The 25,098-nt window shown below is 37.4% G+C and overlaps 1 protein-coding gene across 3 annotated transcripts in view; it reads right to left on the bottom strand.

Moving 5' to 3' along the window:
- Positions 1–25,098, bottom strand: part of LOC128864572 (mucin-5AC) — a 142,671-nt gene that overhangs the window by 77,341 nt on the left and 40,232 nt on the right. For all 3 annotated transcript variants that reach the window (XM_054104331.1, XM_054104317.1, XM_054104324.1), the window contains exon 3: positions 22,258–22,493. The gene's annotated coding sequence lies outside the window, so the exon portion shown is untranslated. The remainder of the gene's footprint in view (positions 1–22,257; positions 22,494–25,098) is intronic.

Raw genomic sequence — 25,098 nt, 5'->3', positions numbered from 1 at the left:
GGTTACAAATTTAATATTCAAAATATTGTCCATCGCTTACTACTACTTTTTCCCATCTTTCTGGCAATTCACGGATTCCCTTTGTGAAAAATTCGGTCGGTTTTGCCGCAATCCACGAATCGATCCATTTTTTGACTTCATCGTAATTACGGAAGTGCTGGTCAGCCAGGCCATGTTGCATCGATCGGAAGAGATAGTAATCGGATGGCGCAAGGTCTGGACTATACGGCGGGTGGGGTAGGACATCCCATTTGAGCGTTTCTAAGTATGTTTTGACCACTTGTGCAACATGTGGCCGAGCATTGTCATGTTGCAAAATAACTTTGTCGTGTCTATCGGCGTATTGCGGCCGTTTTTCTCGCAGTGCTCGGCTCAAACGCATCAATTGTCGTCGGTAGACATCCCCCGTAATCGTTTCATTCGGTTTCAGTAGCTCATAATACACAACACCCAGCTGGTCCCACCAGATACACAGCATAACCTTCAGGCCATGAATATTCTGCGCCGACGTCGATGTTGAAGCATGGCCAGGGTATCCATACGTTGCCCGACGTTTTGGATTGCCGTAATGGACCCACTTTTCATCGCCAGTCACAATTCGATGCAAAAAACCCTTTCTTTTGTGGCGTTGAAGCAGTTGTTCGCATGCCATAAAACGGCGTTCAACGTCTCTTGGCTTCAATTCATACGGCACCCAATGGCCTACCTTTCGGATCATTCCCATGGCTTTTAAACGTTTGGAAATGGTTGATTGATCAACTCCCAAAGTTTTTGCAACCTCTTCTTGCGTTTGAGCCGGATCTTGATCGAGCAATTCCTCCAATTCGGTATCCATGAACTTTGGCGGCGCACCCTCGCGTTCTTCGTCTTCCAAGCCAAAATCACCACTTTTAAAGCGTGCAAACCACTTCTGGCACGTTCGCTCAGATAGAGCATGCTCACCATAAACTTCCACCAAGATACGATGACTTTCGGCTGCTTTTTTCTTCATATTAAAATAATGAAGAAGAATTCCCCGCAAAAACACATTATTTGGCACGAAATTCGACATTTTCAAGTGTGGTAAAAATATTGTTGTTTACGCTTCAAATAAAAAACTTATACTGACGTTTGTGCCTTACGACAGTAGCTCTCCAATGAATGTTTGGAAATGTGGATCGATGGAATAATAATCAAGTTACGCCATCTGTTGTAAAACCGCACGAACTTATAAATAGACCTATTATTTTCCTTAAACTAAACCATTTTACCATTACAGATGTAACTTACAGGACAGCTGTGCGATTTGTTAAAGCACAGCGCAGCAGATGGCTAAGCCACGTTTCCCGTATGATTGGTGACTGTACCGTGAAGAAAGCCATGACAGAGAAGCTAATGGGCGTAAAGGCCGAAGGCAGACCCAGAAACCGATTGATAGACCCAGCAGAAAACGATCTCAAAGTTTTTGGAACTCGCAAGCACGAAGCAAAAACTCAAGGTCGACTACTTTGGAGGAGCATTATGAAGGAAGCTTCAATGCACCCCGCGTTGTAATGCTATGAATGATGATGAGGATGATATGTTACACACTTGTCCAACCAGTCGTTGTTCAGACGGCAACGAAGTAACATGAATAATGGCGGTGTTGATTTTTTTCATATACCACCAAAAGCATCTCAGTTGTTTTCGTAAACGAACCGCCACCAAAACTCCAACCAAACAAATGTGTAAGTAAATCAGCTCCTCAGATTCCTTCAAAATCACTGAGAGCCGGTTAACGGTCTAATGTTGGCTACATTTGTACATTCTGTACATCGTGCTGAAGAATGGTATGAAAAGAGAGGTGCATTTTGCGAGATAACAGCTGTAACTAAACAGCATTCGAGTAGTGCCAGATAGCAAAGGAGTGAATTGCCAAACTATCATAAGCAGCCCACTTTTGTTACATCTACAAGAATTTCTCTATAGGCGAATATGCGAATCTATGAACCACAAAAATTAAAATTTATCCAAATACGAATTTAATCATTCGCAACACAACTGACAACAATAAGAAGTGGTGTTTATGCTTTTTATAAAAATATTTTTACTCTTTCAAGGAAGCAAATATATAACAAATTAATCTCGCTTTCGCTCTTAACGACTTCCTCCCACAACCTCAACTTCTGCTCACTCATCATAATCACATCATTCTTGTAAACGATTATGAATCACCTGTGAGCGGACAATTTTTCAAACCACCATAAATTCTCAAGATACCCGTTTATAATCGCAAGTTTTCCAACATCAACCAGACGCTAATTGCCGGAGTTGAAGATACGATCAAGATGACTGACGCCAAAACACAAAAGCCAGCCATGAAGAGTGTGGGGCTCAGTGCAGCTTCTCCAAATATAATTCGCACCATCAGCGGCGCTGCTAGATGGGGTAATAACAAAAGAGGTATTCACAGGCACTTCAAGCAAAGATACTTACACACATACATATGCGCGTTTAGTAAGCAACGCGTAGGGGAGAGAATGGGGAATTGTTAGTGAATTATAATCACATTACATGCGCAAGTGTTGACGCAGATTATAGCAGCGCAGACGATGAGAATGATGATGAGTATCAAAACATTATCAAACAATCAGCCAGCCAACGAGGTGAACTAAACAACATACAAAGCATAGAGCAGATAGTAGGGAGCCCAATGGGAAAATATGTACACACTTGAGGTTGCTACTTTATTTTTGATTTAAAAAAAATTCCACGCCGACTGCAGTGTCAAGTATCAAATAAAAATGTAGATTTCCTTCTAAGCGCAGCGACGAGTAGCAAAGGCAGCAGAAAATTTAAATCGCTGCTGGTGGAATGAAAACAGATGCCGTTGTTAAAAGTAAAAGTGATTGTGCTGGTGACGGCATCTTATTACCGCACACCCAGCACAATAAGCAGCCAATGCATTGTCAGTGCTGAGGAACTGGCAGCAAGGGAGGGATAGAGCATTGCATTGCACGAAGGCATGTCAGTTGCAGACAACAATGGCCTCCGAGCGGTGTTACAGTGGTGTGCTTCTTAAACAAATGGGAAATCGGCAAAATATTACGCAATTAATTTTACGACAAAGGAACCAGAAACCCAAAATATTTTTAATGTTTTTAGCTTGCCCCTACGTAATATCAAAAACAACATCAAAGCCATAGAAAACTGATGAAAACATGAATAAAGTGAAAATTTAGGTTAGGTGAGCTCGGTATGGCTGGCCAAAGCCACGCAGAGACCATTTTGGTCCACAGCGATACCAGTTCAGAGTCCTATTTAGCGAATATATGGATCACTCAGAGTGCGCGTACTGTTCGCGAATTTTAGGAGTCGTTCGAGGTCCAGTTCCGGGATAGATTCTAAGCAGCCGGGTAGCATAGTCTAGTTTTCGAGAGTGAAAGAAAAGTTGATAAATAACCGCGAGTTAATCAACAACCAGTAGAGAGCTGGCAGAGGACTTGAACTTTACTTAAGAATCTGTTCAGAACATTGCAGTTTATGATTCGGGTTTACGCCATGTTGCTGCAAAATGGGTCCAAGGCCTGAATATCGTGCAAAAAACGGGCTTTGTTGACAACGCCAAAGACATCATTTCTAATGCTGACCATTCATCAAGCATCTCTCTTGCTAACAAGCGCTAAGTAGGACTAAGTAGGCAATTGAGTAGTAAATTTCTCTGTCGACTAATAAAACTAACACTTATAAGGCTCTCATCATAGACATGGCGCAGAAGATGGACGATGACAATATCCGATGAGGCGTCACTTGGAGTGTTTGAGAGAAATATTTTGCGGAAGATTTTTGGACCTTTGCACGTTGGCGACGGCGAATATCGTAGGCGATGGAACAATGAGCTGTATGAGCTTTACGACGACATAGACATAGCGCAGCGAATAAAGATCCAGCGGCTACGTTGGCTGGGTCATGTCGTACGAATGGATGCAAACGCTCCACCTCTGAAAGTATTCGATGCGGTATCAGCTGATGGAAACAGAGGAAGAGGAAGGCCTCCGCTGCGTTGGTAAGATCAAGTGGAGAAGGACTTGGCTTCATAGTTGGGCACACACTGGCGTCGACTTTGTTCAACTCAGTCAAACTAAGAAAAAGAAGAATAAGTTACCTGGTGGAAGAAGGCATCCCGCAGCACCTAGTAAACTTCGTGTTGAATTATTGTAATTTAAAAGGAGCTGAAGTGGATTTCATAGTGTACAAATGTTTTCAACTCGAAATTAAATCAACCAAAATAAATTTTGGTTAGGAACACCTAAACTAAAATGGCATTGAGTTTGATTGCACCTTAAGCAAATATTTTCTTTATTTACTCGTTAGGGTTTGCGTGCACTCAAAGCTATTTGCAATAATATGCTTTAAAGTTGTATATATTTTTTATATTTCGTCAACGACCTACCGTACAACGTCAAGGTAACGCCGAGCGCATTTACCTTTCCGTTTGCCAGTACGAATAAAGAGTTCGACGTGCCCGTGGCGTCTGCGCGGAGCAATAGGCAAGTCAGCAACGAACAAAGAGCAAACATACACACATCCATACATACATACATGCATGCATGCATACATACATAAATACATACACACATACATATGCATATATGCTTCATATCAGCTGTTCAGTTTAGAAACACTTCACGAAAATGATTCATTTAATGGCTTGTGAGTTGAATTAATTTTTTCTTTACACATTTAATTTTTTCGCTTTTACTTTTACTTGCCTTTTGTTTTGATATAGTGTAAAAAGTGCAATTTTCCACTAATTTCGATATGCCAACAGCATTAAATGCAATAACAAATTGAAGAGGTAAAAACTAGTTGCCAGCATGCGATTAGGCCACCAAAAAGGCCAAAGGCCGAGGGGAGCAATGAGATGCTGCCACTGAGATAGACAACTATTGCATATGCGCGTGTGTATGTACTACGTGAATCAAATCAACAGTTGGTTAAAAAATTACGTATACGTTGATTTATAATTTACTTGTATTCACGTCACTCCTCTGTGTGCGCATGTGCTTGCATTTTTTTTTGTAGCATTCACAGATGTACTAGGTATACATATAATGCACATTACGGTACAACTGTTTATTCCAATTTCGATTAGTTTCTTTCGTTTTGTTCAGCGTCTCATTTGCTTGTTAACGAATTCACGTAATCTGCTCATGCGCATGCGAACCGTCATTTGGCGTTTGTTGTTATGTTTGTTTTCATACAAATGAAAGAGCCAATGATGACTCATTCACTCACCACACCGACACTCGGCTACTGAGTTTTAAGCCGCGAGTTCGTCGGACGGCTTACAACATAAATTCGAAGTTGCATTGACAAATGAATACAAGCAGACAAAATACGTGCGTGTACAGTGACTCTAGAATTTGAACGCAGCAAAGCAATAGCTGTGCTGGATAACACACAAATTTGTAAAAGTTATTTCTAATTTTTGCAAGTCGGCGTTCGTTAACGTCAAAAAACTATACACCACTAAAAAAAGAGAGAAAAAAGTGCGTGTAGCGTAGTAGGTACACATAACAGAAGTGAAACTTTCAAGGCAGACAAAGAAAAAGGGAGAGACCCGAGAGAGAATATAGGCCATATAAGAATATATATCTAAATAAATTCACAACATTTGCAGAGAATACAAATAGACAAAGTTTTCAAAAACCGGAGATGGTTCGACCGGTGTAGGTAAACGCCGGACACAAACCGTGGCAACAACGCGCACTACTCCGAGCGTTTGTCACCCGCACAAACGCAGCGATTCCAGGACCGCAGCAACATCACAAATTACCGCAAGGCAATGCCAATAAATCCGACGCCGGAATTGATAGCACTTTATAAAGGGTGGTTAAATTTCAAAGGCCGATGTTGAATGTGAACCACACCTAAACGACACCGATGTACTTCTTTCTTTGGGGTTATTTGAAAGAAAAGGTGTACGTCGATGAGCCAGCAACAATTCAAGAGCTAAAGTATGAGATAATTCGGCACATTAACGGCATAGAGCCTCAGTTATGCCTCAGCGTCATCGAAAATTTGAACCATCGGATGGAGGTGTGTCGTCGAGGCCGCGGCGGCCTTTGGCCGATATTTTATTCCATACGTAATTGATCCATACCAGTATTATCATAATAAAGAGAAATGACAATAATTTCCTAAAAAAATTGTATTTTATTCAAAATCAACACCGGCCCTTAAAACTTAACCACCCTAGGCGAAATTTTTGCTTTTTACTGACTACAGGTCGTTTACAACAAGGAAGAATCCCTTAAAAAATGTATGTCTGACAGAATGCGATTAGTTTTACGAAAACAAAAAATGCCTCTAATGATCTAATCATCGCAGTGTGAGAGAGTATGCCATGCAAGCAGTTAAATTCCAGGTAAATTGAACCAAAAATGGCGCAATTTTTGCAATTGCAATTTTTATGAATTTAATAAATTAAACCAAACAGTATTCTCTATAATTCAAGTTTTAAAAAAGTGTCTACATCTCAGTCAGATTTGTTACATTTTGGTCCTCAAAATAAGTTTAGTGAGTGGTAACACTGATCTCAACTCCTTAGAGTTTTTATGGGCGCTTGTAGAGAAAAGCTTACGACCAAAAGGGCAAATCCAAAAGTCCATTTTTTTTTTTAATTTCATCTACTTATGTTTAAACACAAAAGTAATTGCATTTCCATATTGGTCTTAGAAAAGCTATTCAACCGATTTTCGTCCTATTTATATCTTATGATGGTATCTCAATGAGCCTCCAGGCAAAAGTGGGCCTAAGGCCTAAAATTCATTTCATTTGACGCCTAATTCATTTATGCAGCTATTCACTAATATAATATTTCTGCATGCATCAACCATATGGACAATTGTTTGAGTCACTGTACATACTATATGCATAAGAATGTCACTCAACGGCTGCCCATGCGCGCCACGTCACTTCAAATCTGATTACCAATTTTAGTTAGTTAGTTAGCTCGTGAACAACACGACACTTTTAGGTTTTTTTTTGTCAAAGCTATGCCGCCATTGTTACTCCACTTTTTAAGCTTCTCTTTCGGTCTGCTATTTACCCTTTGTATCTCACTACATTTAGTATTCACTATTTCTTATGGCTCTCAAGGTGTAGGCGCAACAGAAGTTGTGGGTTTTTCTGCAAATTATACTTGCACTTATTTTCATATACAATTAAAAGTGTTACGGTGTAAATAATACATTAACACAAAGACATGCGAAACGAATTGAGATTAAAAGCATTTGCTGTAGAAATAAAACTTATACAACAGAGTCGTCAGCTTTACTGTTACAAGAGCAGAATTTGCAATTTTGATTATTATGAAATCCTCTACTCACCAACGGTAGTACTATGAGTAGGCACATTTGTACCCACCTGAATGCCCACTAACCAACAGTGGTGAATACAAATACAGTGGCTAATAGTGTAAATAATACCACAAGTAAAACAACAAATGCATCCCATTGTACATACAAAGGCAACAACATAGCTCACAGACTTAAGTTCACAGTAGCATGAGTGCCCCTTATTAACATCTTTTTCGTTTTCCATGCTTTTTACTTTTTGGTGGAAATCTAATTTGGAGCATTCGAAGCATAACTTGAAATTACAAGGTTTAACGAGGGGGCACGAGCCATTGCGATGCTGAATTAGGTATTCAAAAGCGGAATGCTGAATGATGATGGTAACGAAATTATCTCTGACAAAGGATACAGATATCTATTATAGAAAGATAATTTAGAAAAATTTTAATGAAAAAAGAGCATTTGTATGTATGTTTTTGTAATGGAAGATTCACAAAAAAATTACTCTTAAAAATGCGTCTACAGTCTGTTACATAAGAGCGTGGACAGTGTTAAATAATAACAACAATTGATTTTTCTAAAATTCGCAAATTTATTGATCATTTGGTCATCAATACTCAATGCAAATACCTCAGTAGTAAGTCCAATCTCCTGCATTGTCAATTATGGCTTAGCACCGTTGGGGCATACATTCCACTAGTTTTTCTGCATATTCTACCGGAAAAGACATCCAAATTTTCCGAATTTGTCGAGAAAGTTGATCTAAATTACAGGGCTTGCGTCTGCGAAACTGCATTTTCATCAGAACCCACACATTTTCTATGGGATTTGCATCCGGTGACTGAGATGGCCAATCTAAAGTGACAACTCTCTACACGCTCCACTCCGATGTTTCGGATTGTTGTCCTCTTCCATTTTTCTTGATATACCATTGCTTAGCAGATGGTAACAAAGCGTTTTAATATATTGTATTCATTTTTTCGGCATTTAAATTCTCGGTAAATAAGAACAAAGCGCCGAAACCTTTGTTTAAGAAGCACGGGGTGTTTAACAGTCCGTTGAAGCATCTTACTGGTGCAGGTTGTCCAGGCGTGTTTGATGCTCGGAAATGCCCAGAAGGAGGACTCATCAGAAAAAATTACGTTGCTCCAATCGCGGTCCAAGTTTTCCTTCGTCCATTCCACTCGTTTTTCAACGTGTTTTGCACTCAACATTGGTTTTTCAAATTACTGCGATATTTCAGTTTATTTCAGCTTATTTGCTTTCAATTTCACAGCAGATCCACCTAAGTCAAAGTTGGATCTTTCGAGAACAATGCGAGAATCTTTTTTTCGTCTTTTTTTGAGACTTTGCTTGCACTTCCGCGATCAGGAAAATCATCAACGTTACCATGACCTTTGCATAGCGATTTATTCACTTGCTAACGAGCTGCTTCGACTTTCCCATATATTTCGCCGTTTGCGTTAATTTGGGTCCTTTTTCATGCAAACATAGAAAAATTGCCTCAAAGAGAGAGGCGTAAACAGCACTCATTTCGAAAAACCACAGACTGCTGACTTTTTCCAAAAAGCATGAAGGACTGAGGTGCCCTCTATGTCATAGAAAAAGAAACAGGACGCTCTGATTTTTTCTCTACGTGTAACAGTGACTACGCTCTTATGTAACAGACTGTACATACGGGCATGAACTTTAATATAATATTTTAAAATTTAGTTTGCAAAAGTCTTTTTGTTTAACACGGCTTTCGATTATTTCAAAATTTATTTTGACAAAACGTAATTTTTCAATAAAAAAGATGTACAAACATATTTTTTCACTTTCGGTGCACTAAAAAAGACATACAAACAAAGTATCACAAATCACAAGGTGGCGCAAAATTAATCAACCTATCGGAAGATTTATAATTTTAGTAAATGCACGCCGCGTGCGTCAATCATATACGACACTTGTGAACTAGACAGCTGGAGCAGACAAACAGACAAGCAATGGAGCGCGTAAAGGTCAAAATAAAGATTTCCATCACTTAAAATAATTTCATTTTTAATTAGTAAAAAGTTATTCAAAAACAAAATTAGACGATTAATTTTGCGCCACTTTGTATATATGTAGCTACTTATTTTGCATGCAGCGGAATGCTAATCACCTACCCTGTCAGAAATTAAAACTAGATAAACGAAACCAACGCAAGACTGAGTCCTGTCGAGGCCCTATGCTCCCGAGAGGAGTGAAGAAGAAGACAAAAAAAATAATTTTTCATATGTATGAGCAAGTGAAGTTGATGGAATTTTGTATTTGAATATTTTTTTTTATTTTCCAAATGTTTTTGTGAAAGTCTACAGTTGCATGTGATTTTTGAAATTATTGCTATTACTCGTAAAGCTTCATAAGATAAGAAAAATTCTAACAAATTTTAAACATTCATTAGGTGCAAAAAACACCTCGCGTTAATCATTGGCTATATACTTCGGTAGTTAGACCAATCTTAATACAGTACAATCGTGATAGTCCGACATTTCTTAATCCGACACGTTCGGTAATCCGACAACCTCATAACGTCTATGGATGCAATTGACATTATTTTATTTTGATCAGTCGTAGCAGAGCAGCAGAGGGGGATTGTGTTTTGTTCCCCGGTCACAACGTATTTGTCATTGAATTTGAACGACGCCAGTTCTCTCGCGATTTCTGACGGTGTTGATGTGATTTTTTTCTGTCTTTTCGTGTCATTAAATGGAACCTTCGGTAGTCCGGAATATTTGATAATCCGACAACGAGTCGGTCCCGTATGTGTTGGACTATCACGATTGGACTGTATATGGAATACTTGTATGGTGGCCATCTACTCTAAAATCATGAGTAAGGTCCAAAGAACAGCTATTTTATGCATCTCTGGTGCTTTAAGGACTACCCCAAATAAAGCGATAGAAGTGCTAATCAATTTGCCTGCACTAAATCTCGTAGGGAAAAACGTGGCCGCCGCCTCGGCGCTTAGACTCAAAAGTATGGGGCTATGGAAAGAACGGCGGTTTGGCCACGCCTGTATTTTGCACACTCTGAACAGTCATAAACAAGAACTAGACTATTCTACTCCTAGACTTACCTTCGACAAGCTCTTCAAGACAAGTATATACCTATATCGTCAAGAAGGGAGTGGCAAACACCAAGGCCATGGAGAAGGGGGGAATTAAATGTTTATACAGATGGCTCCAGCTAGACGATAAAGTTGGCTATGGAGTATTTTCGAAAGAATTAGGACTGGAACTATCCGTTCGACTACCAGACTACTGCAGCGTCTATCAGGCAGAGGTTCTAGCCATAAAAGAAGTGGCCACATACCTAAATATGCATGCCGTAACAAAAACAACTATAAATATATTCTCGGATAGTCAAGCGGCCATTAAATCAATGAATGCGGCTATACTAAGATCAAAGGTTGCACAGGAATGCCGAGCAGCCCTAAATGATATTAGCGTTATCCTGTATTTATTTATTATTTTGATCATGCGTGGGTGTATGTACCAGCCCTGTTAATGTTACAAACAAATCAATGGCAGAGTCTTGTCCGTTATCGCTCACTGTTTTCGTGTGAGAGAATCTCTACTCAAATTTTCAGTGAAATATTTTACCCCTTCATCGAGTCTACTATAATACAGTCTAATATAATATTTTTCAGTTTAAAAATAGAGCCAGAATGACCTTCAGAGGTAAAAAATATTGTGTTAAAATGTTCTGCGTTGTAAAAATTTTTGCATTTGCTGTAAGTAAATATATATATATATGTATATATATTTAATTGGCGCGAACACCCTTTTTGGGTATTTGGCCGAGCTCCTCCTCCTATTTGTGGTGTGCGTCTTGTTGTTGTTCCACAAATGGAGGGATCTACAGTTTCAAGCGGACTCCGAACGGTAGATATTTTTCACACTCGGAGGTTTACCATTGCCTGCCGAGGGGAAATACAGTTTATAATTATGACGCTCATACAAAATTACATGCAACAACATGAATTTGAAAAATGTAATGATACAAGTGGGATGTTTACGAGTATTCATTTGTTTTAAACTAAAAAAGTTAATATAATCGTTCAGAACATTAATTGTCTTCGTCACGACTGACTATTAATTAATTGTGTTTTGTTATTTAATTATTTAAAAAGAAAAATAATCTTTGTTACGTCGAGATAACGAAACTACAAACACGTAATGGGAAGAGAAAAATCCATACGTGCATGTACAGTGTCTCGAAAAAGTGGCTGCACCAAAAATAAAAAAAATTATAATGCTAAAGAAATTTTTTTTTTTCATTTTTCCATTGTATTTAGATCTGTGGAAAGAGGGTAGATAGTCAAGAAGGAAAGGAGAAAAAGAGAAAAGATTAGGAAAGAATAGAAACAATAGAGAAAGAGATAGAAAGGAGAGAATAGAGAAAGAGATAGGAAATAATGGAGACAGAGATAGAGATAGTTAGTCCTGTGAGAACTTTCCAGATTCTTTGGCAAATCTGTAAATATTCTCCAGTTTTAGAGAATGAATGTAACTCATCTTCACGACATCGGAACCCAAAATTCGTAGCCGTGCTCTAGCAAATGCAGGACACTCACAGAGAAAGTGCTCAGTGCTATCCGCCTTCCCCAAGCATGGCAGGCACATTGGGTCTTCAATGATTCCAATGGTGGTCATATGCTGACCCCATGGGTTGGGTCCTGTATTAATACCGACCATCAACCGAACGTCTTTCCTTCCAAGTTTTAGTTGAAATTTTGACAGATTTCTGTTCGGGGTTGTCACAAAACACTTTGGAGTTCTGCAACGTTCTAGATCGGACCATCGCTTTTTAAGTAAATTGCCTACATAATCGCTAATCAAATTCATGATTCCTGCGGAACTGATTCCGATTATTGGCTCTGGCCACTGTGGGGGCACCGCTGAACCACGGTTGGCCAATTCATCGGCAATTTCGTTTCCTTGAACACCGGAGTGTCCTGGAACCCATATAAGTACAAGCCTCTTTTGTCTTGCGACAGAATTAAGCTTCTTCTTACATTCTTGAACAATCTTTGAGGTTTGCTTCGCGTTCTCCAGAGCCTTCAGTGCAGTCTGTTTGTCACTGAAAACTCCAATCTGCGTTTGTGCATTCAAATTCAATGGGTTGTAAAACTGCTTACCCGGAAAAATTCTAAAAATTCCGGTTCAGAATTTAAAATTTTTATTTAATTTTGATTTTTTTTTTTAATTTTGTAGAAGATATGAAACTTTATATTATATGGTTTTTGTTGTAATATGACCTATATTTCTACAAAAAAGAAAATATTAGTGTGTTTATAATTTTGCAACGGTGTGCACATGAGAAGAAATCGTAGAGTAGAAATTTTGTTTTTTTATGTTGTTTTTTGTTTTTGTTTTAACAAAGCTTTTTCAAAGCTGCCGTTGCAGCAGTGCAATGCCCTGATACTAAAAACCCTCCCTATTTTCTTTTAGAACCGTCGCTCACCTTAGAACCGTTTTCGGTATTACTTTAGAGTGACGTTCCATCTTCCTCATTACAAGATCTAGGCTTGTGTGCCTGCGTGGTGCGGGTCTCACTTTTTCATCCGGAGATTTTTTTCCGCGAAACCACTAATAATTTCTCACGTTTCCTCGCTTCTTAGCATCTTGTCGATTGCATTTTCCGTGGTTATATGATCGATTGCATTCTCCAGCGTTTGACGTTATAAGGGGTAGAAATAATAGTGGTTAAGATACATATTATATGTAAGTTCATTAACTGTAATTGGGGTCACTTCTCTCCTTCAAAGTGGTAAATTATTGCAAATGATCATCATCACCGCCTACCAAGCATAGGTTACCAAGGCCTGAGTCAGACATGCATACACCCCAGAGAATTACAGAACCATCCCCATGCTTTACAATTGGACATGTGATTTCCCCCAGTAACTCTTTATAAGCCTTTCGCCACTCATACGATTACCCCTCTCCTAGAAAATATGTTGAATTCGCTCTCATTCAAAAGCTAAACTTACTTCCAGTAGCCGAAAGCATCTCTTAGAGGCTCTTTACAAAATTCATTCTCTTACTTTAGTTTGCTTTACTTTATTTGTTACTGCGAATTGCTTTTCTTGCAAAAAAGTTAAATAATATTATTGCAAGCTTGTTAATATTTAAAAAAAACTGTATACTCATAAAGGTATATATGTTGTTTTTGCAGATAAATAAGAAAATACACAATTTGACTTTATTTTTGTTATATCGGTTTGCCCGATTTTTTCCCCATACTGTATGCACAATGAATAAAATAAATTGAATTATGACTGCGCTTGGGACAGAAATCAATTAAATATGCAATTCATCGTACATTCATTAAACATACATACATACATACATGCATGCTTACAGCACTGCTGTGAGCTTCGAAAATATGCTTATGCGAGCAGGTACATATACCTACATATGTACATATCTCTAATGATGTATTCAGTTTTTACAGAAACTAAATTATCATGTGGTTGGCATATGGATATTTTTTTGCGATATCAGCCATTTGCATATCTGTGCGCTATTGAAATATTACACTTACAACAAAAAGGGACAGTTCAAGCGAAACGTGGAATTACATACAAAAACAAAGGAGAAATATGGCTGAAGCGTGTTTTGAATTTGATTATAAAATCATTAGCAGACCGTGGAGAGAATGTACGTAAATTATCTGTTTACTTTAAGGACAGAAGAATTTTAAGTACATTTTTAATCTTGTCATTTACTCATCAATCAAAGTTGGTTTTGCAATTATAAAAGGTTTTTAGGAATCTTTCATATACAAGGTGGCACAAAATTAATCATCCAATTTTGTTTTTGATTAAATTTTTCAGTAAATAAAAAAAAAATAATTTTAAGTGATTCAAATATTTATTTTGACCTTTACGCGCTCCATTGGTTGTCTGTTTGTATACTGCAGCTGTCTAGTTCACAAGTCTCAAATATGATTGACGTATGACACAATTTGCCAAAATTATAAATCTACCGATGGTGGTGGGGATTAATTTTACGCCACCTTGTATACACATGCCCCACAAAGTCTGCGTTCACCCTACAATAACTTATTAGTGAATGAAACATACAACCTGATTTTATAATTTTTATAAATTTGTAGATATATATTTACATGTTTACTATATGTAAATTTTCAAAAACAAAAATAAATTTCAAGATTCCTCACATAATAATATATAATATTTAGATGGATATTCACGTTGCTTCAGGACTTCAACTCAGCCTATTTGGCATTGAACTTACTAGTTTTTCTCTTTCCTCCGCTGTTATCTTCCTCCATTCTGCCTGCATGACACTCCACAAAACCTTTTTACTAGTAATCACTTGCTGACGAATTCTTTTTTCCAATAGATTCCACAGATGCTCGATGGGGTTAAGATCTTGGGACTGTGGCGGTGTTTCAAGCTGTTTTGGGGCGTTGTACAAGAGCCAAAGCTTAACGATATCGGCTGTGTGCTTCGCGTCGTTATCTTGTTGAAACCAAAATGTTCTTGATAAGCCGAGATTTTCTGCACTTTGCTTTAAATTCCGTTTGAATATGTTCAAGTATCCTCATTTATCCATTGTCGAATCAATAAATTCTAACTGACCCACCCCATTTTCCGCCATGCAGCCCCAAACTACAACCCGAGCCAACAAGATTTTGCTTTTCAAGAGCAGTTCCAGGTTTTCGCCAAACAATTTGACGGCCTTTTATTCCGAATATACAAAATTTACTTTCGTCTGAAAATATTACTTTTTTACAGAACTCGGGAGGCTTATTTATGTACTCATTAGCAAACTGAAAGCATTTACGTCTGTTCACAAGAGAAATGAAAGGCTTTCTTCGGGCGACTCTACCATGGTATCCAGCTTGACGTAGAGCTTTTCTGGCAGTTTCAGCGCAAATACTTTTTTTAAATGTTTGATTTATGTTTTCAACTAATTTTGTGGATGTAATCCGGGGGTTAACCCTTGCCAATGTGATTATAGAACGGTCTTCCCGGGTCGATAATTTTTTCGGACGCCCTGACCTGGGCTTAGATGTAAAAATTCCAGTTTACCGAAAATTTGTTACAACTCGCTGAAGAGAGGAATACATTCTCCCAATAGATTTTCCAATATTTCGGAAACTTTTTCCGCCTTTCCACATTTTTTTAATTATTTTCCTCAGAAACGCTTATTTCTTTTCCCTTTCCTTCCATGTTCTTTAATCATCCCCAGTTATAAATAAAATGTTCAACTAAGCTTTGTTAACACTCAGTCGAAGTAATGCGCAATCAAAAATTAATATAAACAAGGAAAAATATCTTAAAATTAACGGTATCATTAAAATAAACAGGCTGAACGCAGACTTTTTGGTGCCACATTTACATGCTGCTGAAATTATTTTCCCGTTATCTAAAAAGTGAAGTGAGGAATCTTGTTTTTTTTTTGCCCTTAAAAGATGGGAATAGTAGTGAATAAACAAATTGTAAAGCTTTCAATTTAATCATAATATTCTATTTTGTTTTTAATAAATTTAGGAAGGCTAAGCGGCCGCCGTAGCCGAATGGGTTGGTGCGTGATTACCATTCGGAATTCACAGAGAGACGTCGGTTCGAATCTCGGTGAAAGCAAAATTAATAAAAACATTTTTCTAATAGCGGTCGCCCCTCGGCAGGCAATGGCAAACCTCCGAGTGTATTTCTGCCATGAAAAAGCTCCTCATAAAAATATCTGCCGTTCGGAGTCGGCTTGAAACTGTAGGTCCCTCCATTTGTGGAACAACATCAACACGCACACCACAAATAGGAGGAGGAGCTCGGCCAAGCACCTAACAGAAGTGTACGCGCCAATTATTTATTTATTTTTATTTTATTCGGGTGAACGCAGACTTTGTGGGGCATGTGTATGTACATATACTGAAATGTATATTAGAGTGACCATGTGGAAATACATAAGGGTGTGTTCTAAAGCTTATTATAGGTAGGTAGGTGAAATGGTTGAAGTGCCGGTCTGGCACTTCTCAAGTAGCACTAAAGCGCCATTTTGATACCATTATGAGACCTCCAACAGGCAGATATCTACAGCCAGCTAGAGCTGTTGATATAACGGAGGAGATTGATTGGATTTAGGTTGGCGCACTACCTCAAGCTGTCGAAGAAACGAGCGCCCAGTGACCCTAGTCGTCTAGTTGCCAAACCAGGACATTTACAGAGAAAATGCTCTACAGTCTCCTTCTCTGAAAGGAGATCGTCCAGTGGCCGGTAAACACAGCTACGAGTTTGGAAATTGAATGGCGAGGAGTCTAAAGGACTTTCTGAGTCCTTCGTATATCGTATTGGGTCCAAAGGGTTTTCAAAATAGCACACGAAGAAATGGAGCTCCATCTTTTATGCGCTTTCCTGAGAAATAATTTGTGCAGTTCCCCTTTAACAACTTTCAGGAATATGCCCTGCTCTGACTCCCGATTTCATCTTGGAACCGTCAGTGAAGACAGAGGTGCAAGCTTCGGTGTAGATTTTCCCCTCGATCCAATCCTGCCTATTTGGAAAGATTGCCCTAGCACAACCCTCAAACCAAAATTAATATAACATTTGTCTTTATTTGCATTATTGTTTGCTACTAGTGTTGTTGTTGTTGCATTGACACCAAACCGGTTTGAGAGAGAGAGTACATACATGCCAATAAAGTTATGCAAAAAAAATATTTGATTTGTTAAAACATGTCTAAAAAAAAATGTGTTGAAATAGAAAGTATTACATTTTGTTACAGTTTTGCTCTTCAGTGTATGTACTATGTTGTATACATATATGTACTATACTATGTACATATATATAACATAACTCCAGAAAGTGTCTCAACAAACCTTTGCTCATTCTATTTCGCAGACTCTGCACTCTCCTGGTATAGAATTTACGCTTTAAACTCAACAAAATCTAGTGCTTGCACCTAACTTCCAAGTTCCTACATAATTCTCCTTCTCATTTGTCGATAACTGTCTTTTAACTCTAATAAGTACTCCTCTGCAATACTATTGGCCGATCTCACACTTCACAGTTACTTTCATAAAACGAAACAAGAATGATAAAATACAGCATTCTATTCGTTTTGAAAGCGAAGCGTTGATACTCGCGCAGCTTTCTCAAAGTTCTCTGCAATTCATATTTGCAAAGTAAGCATTTTTCTAGTGTCATCGCATAAATATGCGGTTATTTCTTAAGGCTCTGAGAAAAAAATATTTTCCCGTTTTATGTTTAGTTCTGTATTAAAAAAAGAAATACAAAACAGTGAATTTAGGACAAGATGTTTAAAAAAACAAAAGGAAATGCCAAGTTCACATTTTAGAACAATTAAATCCAACACACAAACCAAAAAATCATTTGAAATGAATACTTTAAGAATAGCAAAATTTACTTCGCCACTTAACAGCATCAACAACCTCTCGATTAGCGAAGCCGCCCACCCACTTGAATTAAAGTAAACAAATTTAATGTAAACAGAAGTATATTCCTTAAACAAAATCGAAAAGTTAAATAACAGGCAAAACAGCTATTAGCTACCTTTTCCGGTAACAACAAATATGTAGAAGGAGAAAACAGAGAAAATGCGAGCCGAATAATTATAAATGTGGCGTGTGATGTGGGATACATTTTAACAGTACTTATTGTTAGTGCGCTGAGTTTCCAAAACAAAAAATATAAAAAAATACAAAAGTATTTAAATTCTCTATTTTTTCTAGGTCTTCTTTCATTTGCTGAAAATTCACTCAGGCGAGTCAAGAATGAATACGATCTGATAAGTATTTACATATTTGTAGGTACATACTCGTACTTACATATGCATGTGGATAATGTAGCAAATAATTTTTGCGCACAGACGTCCTAGATTTGGAAACTTAGTATCTTTGTTTATAAAAGGCCAATTTAATTGCAGAATGAAAGTAGGCTGCGTTTTTAGAAATTTAAGAAAATTGATATGAAAAAGAGCTACGGAAAACCGTTGAGGTCTGGAGTGTTTCCTGTAATGTTTATATGCAAGCCTAAATTATATTTTATCAAAAACAAAAACAAGAAAGCAAAAAAGAAATAAAGAAAAAGCTTTTTCAAGGTCCAGATTTAATTTAAAGTCTAGATTTAATATCGTAAGATATTGGAATTTTTATTCAATATGAGAACGTTTTGGTTGACATTTAATCTTTTTTTATATTTTCCTTTTCATTATTTTTATGCAATATTTTTTGTTTTAAGTAAACATCTGTCAAGGCTTATGTTTAGTGTTTAACTTCATCACCCTATCGGAATTAATTAATGGATGATAAATTTTGCGCCACCTTGTATAATACTACATTAAAAAGCTATAGTACAAGCATTTGTTTATTTCAAAAATTAGTTATTTAATATCAATTCGAAATTTGACTAGACCCAATTTTGCAATTAATTTTCGTGCGCATTCGCATAGAATGAAAGTTTATTTCGCAGTGCAGGGTGGTGGTCTCATTCTGTAATTTGTTGTTGTTGTAAAATTGATGTTAGAAACAGCCTTTGGGCCAATAACCAGAACCAGACTTTTGTAGGCTGAAATTGAAGGTTTTGCCGTGAATGACCTGTAGTTCCAGTGAGATACGTTTGCAATTGCCCGCCTTGGTGACCTAACATATTTCCGATTCACTCTCTTAAATATGACAAAGTAAGAAACACTGGTGGCCGCCGTAGTTGAATGCATTGATGGGTGCGTGACTATCATTCGGAATTCACAGAATTCACAAAATGAAGAAAAACATTTTCCTAATAGCGGTCGCCCCTCGGCAGGCAGTGGCAAACCTCCGAGTGTATTTCCGCCATGAAAAAGATCATAAAAAATTATCTGCCGTTCGGAGCTCGGCCAAACACCTGAACAGAAATGTACGCACCAATTATTTTTTTATTTTATTTTAAGAAACACTCAACGAAATATTGATTTAATAAAATCTGCTACTGCGCAGCTAGCCGAGGAGGTCATATGAATGAAGTTGCACTCCATTTTTTTTCTTTGTTCACTTCTCTCGGGAGCATAGGACCTCGACAAGAGTCTTCCATCGTACACGGTTCTGTGTTGTTGCTTTTGCGCTCCCATCTGCTAGCTCGCGCAACATCGACCTTCTCCAAATATTCTTCTGGCCGACCGCGATTTTGCTCCCTTGCGGGTTGCAGTCCAGTACCATTCTCATGATGCTATCTGGTGGTTTTCTCAATGTGTGACCTATCCATCGCCACTTTCTGCGTTTGATTTGCCTATGGATGGGTTTCTCGTTCATTAATCTCCACTGTGCGTCGTTTCTGATGGTGTTTGGGCAGAATATGGCACATGAGCCGAATAGTCGTAGCTTAGTACGCCTGGAGATTTGCGAACGCCCCCATACTGTATGCGCTCGTCGGAACACCACCCTTGCTTTGTTTAGCCTGCAGTTTACATCTTCATCTGATCCACCATCAACCGTGATGATGCAGCCGAGATAGCAGAAGCTTTCGACGAATTCCACTGGGCATCCGTCAACTAATATCTGCCTAGCGTTATTGTGGTTAACTCTCACAGCCTTGGCGATATTGACCTCCAGTCCGACAGTGCGTGCCAGCGCGACTAGTTTGTCCGCCTTAGCTTGCACTGCAGAGAGTTTGTGAGAGAACAGGCAGATGTCATCGGCGAAGTCCAGGTCCTCCAGATGTCTGGTGAAACTCCATACGATTCCTTTTTTGTGCAGGGTCAGTTGGCTCATGACGTCATCGAGGATGCTGGCGAAGAGAAGGGGCGACAGGGGACAACCGACAACTGACGCCTGTGTGGGTAGTGAATGGATAGCTGATGTACTGATTGCACTCCAGAAATAATTGGATTATCTATAGTTGCTAATTAAACCATAATATACAAAAAAATCTTTAATACTGCTATATTTTAATAAAAAATTGTATTTAAATTTACATTTAAGTACAAAACAAAAAAATCTCAATGCAATAAGTTCGATTAAAATCCTTTGGGAATTAGCTGGCTTACCAAAAAAGAGTTTTAATGGGTTTACCTTTTAAATTAAGATTTGTTCGTATTAACAAAAAAAAATTCGCACTCCCTTACTGCAATTAGCTGAAGCCAATGGACCATAAATTACACAGGCCAATCTCTATAAGGTGAAAGCGTTTGAGTTAAAATTTTATTACAATTAAGAATAAGTGTAAAATGTAGCATAAAAAATACTAATCGATGCGGTCGCCAGCAAATTTCAGTGAAATTCACTCGGAAGTGAATTACAATACCCGATCAACTTCATTTCATGTGGCCTTCTAACGCCCCTTCCATGCCGCTTCAAAATTTTTAAACCATATCTGCCATATTTTATTAATAAATAATATGTCAAATGTGGGCGTTTATTAGCTTCAACTGGCATTAACAGAATTGTTGAGAATGTATTTTAAGCATGAAAAAACGCCCACTATTTGTTTAACACTCACCCAATCTAGAGCGCTGCCCACATATCTTTTGCGAAAAATTAGCACGGTTTTATAGTTTTTGTACTTTAATAATTTGACTGTCTTTCGTTATAAAGAAACGGTTGGGCAATAGATGGTTTGGATGAAACGGGAAACGTCATTTATTAGTTAGCATTACAGTGTGACTACTATATTCCCCTTTTTTCCTTTCCATAAGCTCTCCCATCTTTCGGACTCTTAAAAATTCTATAGGAATATGTAATGGGTGTTAAGTATCTTCAGAATTTTAAAATTTGTCAACATCTCTGTCGATCATAAGGTGGGCGACTAAGCCGCCAAAGCACCCCACTATAAATATGCAACAAGTCCCATATGTTTGGCAAAAATTATTGGCATTATTGAGCTCTGCCCCCTCGAGGGCATAGGAAAGCCAAGGTAACTGACGCTGATCATGATTTAATTGAATTTATGACTTTCCGAAACAATAAGTGAACGGTGTTTCACAGCAGCGTCAGCACCGTCAGCAGCCATACGGGTCGGCACACAAGGATCAATGCACGCACCCATATTATTGTCGAGCTGTCAATGCGGAAAGGTGTGCAGACAGAGTTCATTCATACGTGCATGCAAGCAGATAACGGGTGTTTTTTTAGGCTTATAAAACTTTTCAGGGCTTAAACGTTTCTGTTATCTATACTGTGGTGCATTACTAAGCAGATATTTACACCGGAGCAACAAATTTACACGGTTTATAAATCGCAGAAATCAGTGTTTGGTAAAAAAAATTCTTTGGTCGTTTTGCTTTTGCTTCTATGTGTTTTGGAAACTATTTTATCTAATACATTAAACCGCCATTACAGTTCTTGAATTGTGCAGAAAAAAAGAAGTGAGTTTACCAAAAAATTGAAAGGCTCAAAAAAGTGTGGTTTGTAGGTTTTTTAGAAAGCCTTTTGGTTGCAGGTTTGTTATCAATTCCATTCAAACAGATTAAGTTTGACAAATAAAGACATTTTTTTAAGTTACTTAAATTTTTGAAGTCCTTTTTTATGATCATCGCCCACATTTTCTTCTTACAAAATTAAGTTACTTTTTAAGTCATATCTAGAAAATCTAATATCGAAATAAAATTTAATTACTTTTTAAATTATATCAAGAAATTCCAATATCGAAAGAAATAGGCAACAGATATGCAATCAGGAGTTTTGCTAAAAAACCTAAAAATTTAATGAAATTTTTTGATGACTTAAAAATTTTACTTTTAATTTAAATTTAAAGGCATTACCAAATATTGAGTGTAGCGCAAATTCTCCCCAAACTCCTCAAAAGCAGAAATAGAAAAAAAGTTTGCACACCCAAAAGTATCCATTACTTGCAAAAACCGATAGGAGAAGGCATAACAGCTGAGTTTGTTTACAAATTTTTGTGTTATCCAAAAAAATCATCATAAATATAATTTAAGGGGTTATATACCTTGTGAGCCCGAAAAAATGGACGATTGTCATAACTTTTTTTAAATATGTTTTAGAAGTTTTATTCAAATGAGGCATATGTATATAGTATCATACTGAAGGGTAACTCTCGAAAAATACAGTTTGGTGTTTTTATTTAAAAAAATGTTATTATTTATTCTTGATATCGCCCCTCCCCCGAAACGTCGTTTTTAAGAAGAGGCTTGCGTTGATCACGGTGCCCCAGGAGCAGCTCAACTGGAATAAAAAAAAAATAAATGATTATTGTAGAAAAATGTTTTTTAGTGAATCTGAACGGTTTATTTACCCAAAAAAAAATTTTCCCGATATTAAAACCGCTTTGCACCAAAAAAACGATTTTTGAGCGGTGGAAAAATTAAAAAAAAAAATTAATTCCAGCGAACTATGCAAATATTTATAAAAATGAACCCTTCAGATTCACGAGGTTGTAACTTCGAATAATTAAAAAGAAAGTTTATGCAAATCGGTCAAATAGTTTTTGATAAATAATGATCATCGCGACGGTGATTTTCAAAACGACTTCGAGATAACCGCGTCTAAAGTTTCTCGTTCCCAGAAAGGTCGCGCGCTTCAACGGTCTGTAACTTTCGTTCTAGTGCTCCGATGGATAATTTCCTAGCGTTAAGGAACGGCTACTTGCAAAAACTTTTTATTTTATCGAATACCACTAATATCAGAAAATTCTTTTGCCCTACAATGTATCGAAAAATATCTATAGTATGTATGTGCATTGCGATGCACTGAATCAAAGAAATACAAGGTGATCCTTATTGGAAAGTGGATAATTTTTGCAAATGGTGTCGTACGTCATTCATATCTTGTGAACTAGACAGCTTCGGTATATAAACAGACAAGGAATGGAGCGCCAAAACGCAAAAATTAAAATTTTCATAACTCAAGGTAGACACACTTAGATCTGTTTCTCAAAATTAGTATTGTATTCTTAGTATTATTTATTTATTGATTCAAAAACAAATTTGGATGATTCATTTTGTGCCAACTTGTGTAAGAAAGATTCCTAAAAACTTTTTGTTACTGCAGAACGAACTTTAATTGATTAGTCCATTTTGAGTGAGTCCCAAATTCAAAATTAATTTTTTTTATTTAGTAAAAAGTTGTTCAAAAACAAAATTGAGTCATTAATTTTGCGCCACCTTGAACATCGGTGTCTTTTTGCCACTGAAACCCCTAACCCATGACTTTATCGGAACGAACTTTTGTGACTGAATATTCTCAAAAAATTTTACTAAATTTGAATAAATTTTAATGGGATGTACGCTCAGTCATCTAAGCCCAGGAAGACCAAAATTATCAAATTATTGTTTACAAACACTACTGCCCATTTCATGTTTACTTTTTGTTATTTTTTTTTAAGTGAGTTGCATAACTCCAAACAAACACCCGTTACTTATTGTATGCACTCAACAAGGAACTGGCGCATGGAAGTGACAGCTGCTGCGAATTTTTGTAAACAATAACAACCAGCGCAGTCGCACACTCACCCACGCGACATGGCGAAGTGCCAGTAGAGTGACACATACCGTTATACCCTACAACAATAAGCCGATTACTAAGTGATTAAATATTAAAGTTGTCTACAGGGCACACACTCGCCGCCGGGGTAAAGGCTCCTTATTTGCATACTGCTTAGCGATATTAACTGATATGGATATGTAAATAATGCAAATAATAACTATGGCAATTACTGAAAAGAAAAACAGCAACAACAATGTCACCCACACCCAGTATGCAGCCAATGGTGATAATTGTAAAACATGCACAGGCATGCCGTCTTTTGGAGGCGCACAAGCGGCAGTCGGCAAGTTCAAGTACAATTCGCACACAATTGAGTTCATCAACATCCACACACATTCGATCGTACATACATACATACATATTGCATATGTTTAGACAAAAGTTAGTGAAAATTTTTGCGTTCATATGATCTATTGAAGTAGTCGTTTTTGTAGACTTTTTTTACTTTTGTGAAAATTTGCATTTGAACTGATTGCTGTTGATAAACGCCAATAATCGCACTACGACAGATGCAGACGGCCCTTCTCATTTGACAATCGCAGAAACCAGAGTGACACCCCACAGCCTGTAGTTTTTTCATATTCACTGTTTGCTTTTCAGTTAAGTGCCCCTTTGATTTTTTGAGCGCAGCTAAATTGAAAATACCTAAAGGGTGGGAATCGTTAAACGTAACTAATTGTTATAAGTTATAGTTGAACGATTACATTTTTTTATATGTTAAGCTATAATATAATATTTTCTATGAAGTGCTTTCATAATGGAAAACCAATTACACTAAAGTCGCAGCCGACTTAAAAATTGGCGGTTGTAGGTTGAACAGGACCGTCATTTTTTCTAGGTATCATTACCTATGTTTTATTTAAAACAATAATTTAAACTATTTTTATAGGAACTCTGAAAGCCCGCGAAAGTTAAAAAAATTTCAAGGTCAATATAAAAAATTTATTTATACAAGGTGGCGCAAAATTAATCACCCTGTCGGAAGATTTTTTTTTTTTTAGCTATTATCTTTTTAAACAGTTGGTTTAAACAGCTGACGCACGTTTCGGGTTTTGTTTCACCGTCAAACATCTTCAGTTTAGTCTATAATTTAACCATGAATCGTCTTACAAACGATCAACGCTTGCAAATCATTGAATTTTATTATAAAAATGCGTGTTCTCTTAAGAAAGTTTAAGTCTTGGAAAGTTGGCCGAAGATCCACTTTTTTATCGAAAAATCGTGTTCAGCGACGAAGCTCATTTTTGGATCAATGGGTACGTAAATAAGCAGAATTGTCGATTTT

The sequence above is a fragment of the Anastrepha ludens genome, chromosome 2, assembly GCF_028408465.1.
Source record: "Anastrepha ludens isolate Willacy chromosome 2, idAnaLude1.1, whole genome shotgun sequence".
Lineage (NCBI taxonomy): Eukaryota > Metazoa > Arthropoda > Insecta > Diptera > Tephritidae > Anastrepha > Anastrepha ludens.
This window is presented reverse-complemented; position numbering and strand designations above follow the sequence as displayed.